The sequence below is a fragment of the Apium graveolens genome, chromosome 4, assembly GCF_009905375.1.
Source record: "Apium graveolens cultivar Ventura chromosome 4, ASM990537v1, whole genome shotgun sequence".
Lineage (NCBI taxonomy): Eukaryota > Viridiplantae > Streptophyta > Magnoliopsida > Apiales > Apiaceae > Apium > Apium graveolens.
In genome coordinates this window covers 200,445,437-200,454,160 of record NC_133650.1, presented here as the reverse complement: position 1 = coordinate 200,454,160, position 8,724 = coordinate 200,445,437, and positions in this window count along the sequence as shown.

The window sequence follows — 8,724 nt, the reverse complement described above, 5'->3', positions numbered from 1 at the left end:
CAACATATTCCTAACAATCTCCCCCAATTTATGTCTATTGGAATTGTAGCCATAAATTAAGAGAAACTTGATGATAAAAAAACACTCTAAAAATACAAATTGTAAATAGTAGATAAAACTGATAAGGGCTGCAAAATTTACTGAAAATTGAACAATTCAAAGTATACAAAGAAACTGCTCACAATCATTATCAAGGTGCTCCTCTAGTCTGAGCAGATAAGTCTATTTCCTTGATTGTCTAGGTTTCTTCCCAAGCCTCTTATTGTTCTCTTCTATCTGGTTTTGGAGTTGTCTGTGGAATTCATGTTCATCAGCTTCTGAGAGATCTAGAATTAATCTTTCCTGTGAAGGGAATTGACAGAGTTTTTGGAAGTGCATCTTTGGCTCTATTACTCCTCAGCTCCTCAATCTTCTTTAGAATTAATCTTCTAGCAGTCACATTGTACCCAAAGTTCTTTTTGAAGGATGAGTAGATCTTTATTAGAACATATTGGCTTTCTAGAAGGATCCTGTGAAGTGGCCATATGATCACTTTTCCTCCCTTGTATTTGAATACCAGTCTTTCAGGAAGATGTATGTGATCATCAATTCCTCTAAATTCTTCCAATTCATCTAAGTAGAGGTTAATGTCAGAAAACTCTTTGATGTCACAAATATACAACATATCTCCTTTGTTGACTGTGGATTGAGATTTGACTAGGGTTTTGGATTTGAGAGACACTGGTTTCACTTTCTTTTTAGCTCTTGTCTTTGTCTTCTTTGTCTTGAAGATAGGAAAGTTTAGCTCAGGAATTGGCAAACTATCCCAGTCTACTGGCTCATCCTTAGGAATAATGGGCTCACCATGAATATTCCTAGTTGGATCCACCACCTTGAATACTTCAAATACCACTGGGGGTTTTGATGTTTGAGTTGAAGTTGTGGATTTTTAAGGAGCATAGTTTTCCATTTCTTCATCATTAAAGTCCAATTTTCTCTTGGAATGGAGCTTATATCTGAATCTTCTTTTCTGTTGTGGTTCTTCTTCCACTTTCTGATCCTTAGGTTCAGCAATTACAGTTGGTTGGGCAGGAATTTATGTTGTGGTTTTTACAGCTTGAAGTTTGGCCAAGATAGTAGCTTGCTTCTTCTTTTGTTTAAGCTTTTTAGCATCCAGAGTAGCTTGCTTCTTTTCTTTCCTGATTCTTTCTTTCTCTTCCTTCTTAGCTTCCACAAACATGGGGTGTCCAGCCAACACAGAAATTTCCTTACCATTTCTGTAAATCTTGGCTACTCTTCTTTTGAGTGTTGAATCGGCTGGATCTTTGTAAAAGGCAATTGACCTAGCCAATAGCTTCTTCTCATCTAGCCTAGGTGTCTCATACACAATATCCATAGGATTTTTATCTGAGAACTTAGAGTAATTCCTTTTAAGCTTCATGATTAGATTTGCTTTTGGAGATTTGATGCAAGATGTTTGGCCTTTTTCCAGATAATTCATACTCATTTCATTTACAGAAATGTTTTTAACTTGAGAGTGATGAATGAATGTTTTGTCTGGCTTCTGAATTGGCCCAAACTTTTGTTAAATTTATGAATCTATTTTCCTCCATTTTTCTTTTAACTCCTTCTCAGCTGCTGCTACATCAATCTTTAGCAGTTTGCCATCTGTGTTTAGTTTTGCTGCTGCCAGATTTATTATGCCAATGTTTTCCATTACTGGTGGCTTTGTGAAAGCAATTGTTGGCACAATCACTTTGCTGACTTGTATGTTGAGCTGTTTCTCCCCCTCACTTGAGCCTTTCTCCCCCTTACTTGAGCCTTTCTCCCCCTTTTTGTTAACATCAAGTTGTTGAGTGGGAGGGAGTTGAGCAGCCACCAATTGTTGGAGTAGAGCAGTCTGAGTTTCTTGATTAGTGAGTATCTTGGCCATTGGCTTCTCTACATCAGATAATCTTGAGTCCATGGCCTCACCTTTTCTATTGAGATCAGTCTTCTTCCTTAGCTTGTGTGCTATTTCAGTCATGGTGGTTCCAGGAATTCTAGCATCCAACCTTTCTATGAAATCCAGTTTTACTTCAGAAATTTCTTGCTTGATTTCATCCACACTCTGACTATATTGGAGAGTTTGAATTTTATGCAATTGGAGTGCTTCAAGGTGAGTTGTGAGTAGCTTCTTTATGCTTATATTAGTAGATGTTTGAATGGTTATTTGGGTGTCATAGATCAGCTTGAATAGTGTTGATTGGACATGTGAGTAGGAACATTTTTTTGTTAGCATCCAGGCAGAAACATCTGCATCTCCCCCTATGCTCATGCTGTCTTCCTCATCATCCCCACCAACATCCCCAAATAAATCTTCATCCAGTTCAAAATCACTGCCAGTGTTGGAAGGCATACCAGTGATTGCATCATTTGCTCTTTGAAGAGATTGTGTAGTGTGCACTAGATTTAGAATCCTTTCAGCCTCCTCATTGCCCTGCACAGCTAGAGTTTGGTAAGCTGTAACAGGATGAGTAAATGTCTCAGCATCCAGAGAAATAGAATCTATGACAACTTGATATTCTTGCTGAAATAGCCTTTTCCTTTCTGCATCATTGACACTCATTGACTCACTTGTAATGGATTCCATCATTATCACTCCTGTACATTCTTTTTTCTCATGACCTCTCTCTCTTTTTGCATCAAGGGCTCCCCTTGGCTTCCCACCCTCACCTTCACCATCTAAGGTGGGACTCCTCTTACTCACTTTTTCCAGTCCTGAAGAAATGGACTGCATGGATTCACTCTTATTCTCTCCTTTTTCCTGGGAGCAACCCAACCTCTCACTCAATTCACTCCCTTCCCTCAGCCCTAAGAGTGATTGTACTACTACTAAGTCTTCTGCACTTGTGAGAATTGAAGAAATTTTAAGTTGTGCAGAGACACCCGACGGATGAGGAACATCCATCGCGATAGTAGTTTGGCTATCCGACGGATGACTACTGTTAGGCTTATCCGTCGGGATACAATCAGTACTCGACGGATGATGAATATCGATCGGGATAGAAGAAATGGATGAGTTTGGAGTGGAGACTATTGTAGACTCTGTGCAGATTGATGAAAATTTTGGCACAGATGTATCAAGAGACTTAGAAAGAAATGGCAAGTGAGCCAACAAATCATCCAAAAGATGATGCTCACTTGCTTGGATTTTTTGCTTCTCTAATAGAGTTAAAGATGGAGAATTTGGAAGTGATGTATTTATCATGTTAAAATCTGGTGAGTGTGTGGGAGAATTTGGTGTATTAGGTGCTTTAATTATTAAAGATTTTGGCTGTGACTCCACATTTATTGGAGCCACATCAATCTGACTTTGATATGGTATAGTGACTGGGTCTTTAGCACCAGTTTGCACTATGTGTGTGCCCTGTGCATCCTCAAGGATTTTTGATCTTTTCTTTCTACCATAAGTTTGTGGTGAGCTAGTGTCCCTACCCCTCTTGACCTGTGCTCCTGGTTGGGAGCTTGTTTCAATAGTAACATCCTTTTGGAAGGATGAAACTAGAATTGAGCTTATTTCCTTATTAACAGCCATAGTCTGTTGGGAAACTATGGTGTGGCTAGGTTTGCGTACACTCTTCTCACCAGCCTTATCCTTAGGGTTTTTTTTTCACCCTATCCCTCACCTTGCTTACCCTCCTTCACACTTGCCTCTTTGGTTTTAGTGGATTTTTCAACTGGTTTCTTTTGAAAGAATCCAGAGGGGGCTTTCTTAGACTTGGATTTTGAAATTTGTGGTTTAGTAGCTTGGGTAGGCATCTGTTGGGTCATTGACACAGATGTCATTGCTACATTTGAAGTCAAAGAAGTGTGTGAGGTTGGAAGAGTGGAGACATAAGAAATTACCTCACTTACCTGAGATCCCTCCATAACTGGAAAATAGAAGAGGGGCACCTCTTTGTGGTGGTTTGGTCTATTAAGATTTGCAATTATTCTTCTTTCTTGAACCCAACAATTCAGCTTGTTGGTTGGGTTCTCAATCACAATATTCTCAATGAGATGGTTAGCAAGCATCATAAAGAATCTAGCATAATAGACACTTTTACCTCTCTTATTGAGTTCTCCTAACTTAAAACCTAACTTAAACAAGACCAAGTCACTGAAATTGAAATACTTATCAGTAACTAGCATATAAAGCATGTAAATCATGGATATGTTAATAGAATCAAAGTTACTGATTTTACCAGAAAACACTTTAGTTACCACATCACACAGATAACTCCATTCTTTTCTAAGACTCAGCCTTCTAATTTCACTTAATTTAGAGGTAGTGAGTGCATAGCCCATGGAATTCAGCATGTTAACTATATCAGTATCTGTGTGTGGAGCAGTAACAGTATTATCAAGAATTCGAAAGCATGCTTTGACAATATCACTATTAATGCAAAACTGCTTACCTTTAAGAGTGAAAGTGATGGTCTTGTCAGTTAAGTTGTACACTGCAGTTGTCCATATCTCCTCTACAACCTCATAGTAGATGATGGGAGATTCCAGCATAGCATAGTTGAGTTTACAGCTTTTTACAAAATCCATCATTTTGTGATAATCTGCAGACTGTTAAATCTCCTTGTTCACTAGAGCTGCGAAGTTGTTCTTTTCATAGATATAACCAGTTTGGGACATGATTTTCACTACAGGTGCCATTGCTAAAGATTTGAAAGTTGCAGGAAAAAGTTTTGCTTTTGAGAAGATAGAGAAGTTAGAGCAATTGAATCTTGAGAATGATAAAAGAATAGAATAAAAAGGAATTCTTCTTTCATACTATCTCATAAATAAACTGTCAAAAATAATAAAGTAAAATAAAGAGACCAATAAAAATTGCCCAAAATAGCCGTTTAGAAATAAATAAACTGTAAAAATTCCTTCAATTATCCGTCGTGTTATGCTTACAAACTATAAGTATACCCGATGGATAATGTTCAGAATTTTAACGACTATGATTGAGACAATTCGACGGATGTGGATAAATCAGTTATCCGTCGAGTTATAATATACTCCAGAAAAATAATTGATTTTTATTAACAATTAATATTCCGACGGATGATCAAACTCGATGGATAATGAGCATCCGGCGGGATGTAAATTTTTACTTAGCTAAAATTTCATCCAATACGGAAAAATCAATTAAATTTCTGGCTGCATTAGAACTTGCAAAAAAATTTGAGATTATTCAGGAATAATTAGGCTTACCTAACTCACTAACTAATCTTGAAAAAGTGGATTCATCAAGTGGCTTGGTAAATATATCTGCAAGCTGTTTTTCACTTGGAACAAAATGCAGTTCCACAATACCATTTATCATATGTTCCCTTATGAAGTGGTACTTGATGTCTATGTGCTTTGTTCTTGAATGTTACACTGGATTTTCAGTGATGGCAATTGCACTTGTGTTATCACCGAAAATAGGAATTCTATCTACTTGTAGAACATAGTCCGACAATTGGTTTTTCATCCACAAAATTTGTGCACAGTAACTACCAGCAGCAATATATTCAGCTTCAGCTGTAGAAGTAGAAACTGAATTTTTCTTTTTACTGAACCAGGACACAAGCTTGTTTCCTAGAAATTGACAGGTTCATGTTGTACTTTTTCTGTCTATTCTACAACTTGCATAATTTGCATCTGAATAACCAGTTAGATCAAAACTAGAATCTCTAGTGTACCAAATGCCAAGTTTTGGTATTCTCTTGAGATATCTGAAAATTCTCTTAATAGCTACTAGGTGAGATTCACTAGGATCAGCCTGAAATCTAGCACAAAGACAAGTAGCAAACATTATATCTGGCCTACTAGCTGTTAAGTACAGAAGTGAGCCAACCATACCCCTATAGCTTGAAATATCCACAGACTTTTTAGTAGTGTTTAATTCAAGCTTAGTTGCAGTGGCCATGGGAGTTTTTGTAGATGTGCAATCCATTAGATCAAACTTCTTTAAAAGATCATGAATATATTTAATATAACTAATGAATATTCCATCACTAACTTGCTTAACTTGCAAACCAAGAAAGTAAGTTAGTTCTCCCATCATGCTCATTTCATACTTACTTTGCATCAATTTGGCAAACTTTTTGCAAAGTTTTTCATCTGTAAAGCCAAATATAATATCATCTACATAAATTTGAACAAGTATACTAGAGCCATTAACATTTCTAAAGAATAAAGTTTTATCAACAGTACCTCTTGTGAACTGATTTTCCAAAAGAAACTTTGATAAAGTGTCATACCAGGCTCTAAGTACTTGCTTCAGTCCATAAAGTGCTTTCAAAAGATAGTAGACATGATTTGGGAAATTTGGATCTTCAAAACTAGGAGGCTGACTAACATAGACTTCCTCCCCCAAATCTCCATTCAGAAAAGCACTGTTGACATCCATTTGATAGACTTTGAAATTGGCATAAGCTGCATAGTCTAAGAAAATTCTGATGGGTTCAAGTCTTGCAACAGGAGCAATAGTTTCATCAAAATCTATTCCTTCTTGTTGACAATAGCCCTTAGCAACCAATCTGGCTTTTTTCCTGACTACTATGCCATTTTTATCCATCTTATTTCTGAATATCCATTTGGTGTCAATTGGATTCTTTCCTTTAGGCTTGGGTACCAGCTTCCATACCTTGTTCCTTTCAAATTGGTTTAGCTCCTCTTGCGTAGCTAAAATCCAATCAGGATCCAACAAAGCTTCTTCTTCCTTCTTTGGTTCTTCCTTAGATAGGGTGCTACTGTATAGACATTCTTCTTCAGTTGCTCTCCTTGTTTGAACTCTAGAAGATGCATCACCAATGATGAGCTCAAAAGGGTGATCTTTAGTCCATTTTCTTTGTTGAGGTACATTAGCTCTAGATGAAGATGCCTCATTGTTGTCTTGATGTGTGACTAAGTTTTGATTATTAAAAACTCCCCCTGAGTTTGTGAATCTTTGATTTGAGAAAGGGGAACTTTCTGTAAGTGACCTATTCTGACTTTCAGCTTCTCTTAATGACCCGATAGATAGTGCACTTTGTGTCCCGACGGATGAGGCTGATTGTCTTCCGATGGATAAGGAAGATTGTCTCCCGATGGATGAAGCATTTTGCAACTCCACAGATGTTGAATCATGTGCTTCATTAGTTATAGATTTTTCTGCATTATCCTTATTCATTGTTTCTTGATCACTTTCATCATCACTGTCATCACTAACCATCTCCACATTATGAAACTTGAGGCTTTCATGGAAATCTCCATCTTGCAGTCCTTCAATTTTTTTGTCATCAAACACAACATGTATTGATTCCATAACAATGTTGGTTCTTAGATTGTAGACCCTATATGCCTTTCCCACAGCATATCCAACAAAAATTCCTTCATCTGCTTTAGCATCAAACTTCCCATGTTGATCAGTTTGATTCCTCAAGATAAAACATTTGCAGCCAAAGACATGAAGAAAATTTAGAGTTGGTTTCTTGTTCTTGAACAATTGGTAGGGTGTCATACACTTTGCTTGATTAATCAAAGAAATATTCTGAGTGTAGCAGGCAGTATTTACAGCTTCAGCCCAAAAATATGTTGGTAACTTTGATTCTTCAAGCATTGTCCTTGCAGCTTCGATAAGAGATCTGTTCTTTCTTTCCACTACTCTATTTTGTTGTGGAGTTCTTGCTGCAGAAAACTCATGCATTATCCCATTCTCTTCACAAAATGATCTCATCACAGAATTCTTGAACTCAGTTCCATTGTCACTCCTGATTCTCCTTACTTTAAAATCAGGATAATTGTTGACTTGCCTTATGTGATTGATGATGATTTCACTAGCCTCATCTTTAGACTTTAGGAAATATGTCTAAGAGAACTTTGAGAAATCATCCACAATTACTAGGAAAAATCTTTTCCTTGAGATGGACAACACACTGACTGGTCCAAATAAATCCATGTGTAGCAATTACAAAGGTTCTTCAATTGTTGAATCAAGCTTCTTTTTAATGATGCTTTGATCTTCTTTCCTTTTTTGTAGGCATCACACAATCCATCCTTAGAAAACTCCACTTGAGGAATGCCTCTAACCATTTCTTTCTTGACAAGCTCATTCATGGTCTTGAAGTTTAGATGGGACAGCTTCTTGTGCCATAGCCAACTTTCATCTTGACTTGCTTTACTGAGAAAACAAGTGACAGATTCTGCATTAGATGAGTTGAAGTCAGCTAGATACATATTTCCTTTTCTCAGTCCAGTGAGAACCACTTTGTTGCTTCTTTTGGTTGTCACAACACAGGCTTCTGAATTGAAGGTTACTGAATTGCCCTTATCACAAAGCTGGCTTTTACTCAAGAAATCATGCTTGAGACCATCCACTAGGGCAACCTTTTCAATGATGACATTCTCTTTTAAAATCAAGCCATATCCCACAGTATAACCCTTGTTGTCATCTCCAAAAGTAATACTTGGGCCAGCTCTTTCCTTGAACTCTGTGAGCAGGGTAGAATCTCCAGTCATATGCCTTGAATAACTACTATCCAAGTACCAAAGATTCTTTCTGTTTCCCTGCACACATCAGAACCAAATCAAGTTAATTTTGGTTACCAAGTTTCCTTGGGTCCTGCCTTGTTAGCTTTCTTCTTTGGTTTCTTAGGTTTGATCTCATTTGACTTGGGAATTTCTGATTCATCCTTAGTCATTTGAGTTGGACCTTTAAAACCAGTCATTAAATCAGAATTATCATGCACATTTTGATTA